At 42.4% G+C, this 1,720-nt stretch overlaps 1 protein-coding gene across 1 annotated transcript in view; it reads right to left on the bottom strand.

Moving 5' to 3' along the window:
• The window catches only part of LOC101291032 (pentatricopeptide repeat-containing protein At4g18750, chloroplastic-like), a 17,965-nt gene that overhangs the window by 167 nt on the left and 16,078 nt on the right, over nt 1–1,720 (bottom strand). The gene's annotated exons all lie outside the window — the stretch shown is intronic.

The raw sequence follows: 1,720 nt of genomic DNA, 5'->3' as shown, positions 1-1,720 counted from the left end.
CCAGCGCTGAGATGATACTTTAGACATGCCAAGATTATTCTTGGGATTTGAAGAATAGAACCTGATGGTGCCATTGATGATACCAAGCTGATTCTTGGAATTCAAGAAGATGTTAGGCTGATTGCCTTTTCGAAGGATAATATTGTTGCTCATGTTGAATGATAACAAGATGATGATTGCACGAGAAATAGAGTGCAAAACAAAGAGACAGGATCAGATTGATTCCTGCTCTGATACCATAAAAGAGAGATAGTTTGGCTAGAATAGAATTCATTGATAATCGATAGAATACATATACATGAGGGTTTCCTTACCTACAAGGAAACAACTATAATCACGTAATACAACCATAATACAATTGATACTTTCCTAAACAACAAGATAACCAAGATACAATAAGATACAAGAGATTACTTTCCTAATACAGCCGACGCTCGTTTAGTAGCCAAAGTAGTATATAGTTCACTTCCAGTGCCAGCCAACCACGCTTCAAGAGCATTTGCAAAGCAATGAGACAACCTCTGAGTATAATCACCAAATGGGGAAGAGTGCTGCCTAATTTGCTTTAGTAGCTCACTAGCAGTCCCTCGATCATCAACAGCAACAGCTTCTGCACATGAAATCAGAAGACCCCTCAAATCTATCACTTCCTTCTTGTTGCCTCGTTTCATGCCACAAGCCTTCTGACTGACTAGCACATCCTGCTGCAGGCCATTGTTAGCTCCATTTTGACAGACTTGATCCTCTTTACTTTCAACAGCCTTACCGCCGAGCAACGCCTTGCCAAAACTATCAGACAGCTCACCCTCCTCATCATCCACATAAACCACAGATTGCTTGTCATTCCTCCCATCCTCCAACTCTACCTCCTCCCTCAGATGACTATTATTTCCTCTTGAACCAACACGGACATGCTCACTTCCATTCTTCTGGGTCCTAACAACCACATTTCCTGCCTTGCTATTCGCCACAGTATACGGCTTGTTGCCCTCCGCTGTAATCAACTCACCTCTAAGAAGAAACTTACTACCATCCTCTGCCCCTGGACCAACAATTTGTTCTTACTAACCGCATCACGAACCATAAGCTCACTCCTATAAGAACCCACCATCTCATTTCCATTTCCATACTCATTTTGATCAACCCAAAGAGGGTTTTGGTCTAGGGAAGTTGAACACTTCCCTGCTCCAATAATCTCATAAAGAGACTCCTCAGTGGCTTGAAGAACCAAAGGATCAGGGAACAGACATGGTGTTGGCTCCATGTCCTCCTCCATAAGCACCTGATTTATGTGCTTGATCACAGTGTTAGAAAACTCACCATCATCTCCTACAGGGCTAAAGCTCGAAGACAGAGCAGAGTTCATGGGGTTTGGGTCCAAAAAGCTAAGATCATCAAAAAGGTCAACACTTGGGTACTCGTTCAACATATCGAGTAAAAGGGTTTGATCGTTGAAATTGGGATATTCAGAGAAAGGTGAATCCATGATTTTGAAATTCACAAAATTGAAGGAAACCCAATTCCAGTTGGGTGAAATGAAGAAGCAATTTGATGCGAGTTGGGTCAATCTTGAGAGGATCACCCTCAAGAAGGCGAGCATCAGCAGGCACTATATCTCCCAACTTAATGCTGATTATGTCTCCTGGAACCAAAATTGAAGCATCTTGCTCAGTCCATCGACCGTCTCTGAGGACCTATATCATGACACCACCAAAAAGAT

Source organism: Fragaria vesca, linkage group LG3 (assembly GCF_000184155.1).
Source record: "Fragaria vesca subsp. vesca linkage group LG3, FraVesHawaii_1.0, whole genome shotgun sequence".
Lineage (NCBI taxonomy): Eukaryota > Viridiplantae > Streptophyta > Magnoliopsida > Rosales > Rosaceae > Fragaria > Fragaria vesca.
This window is presented reverse-complemented; position numbering and strand designations above follow the sequence as displayed.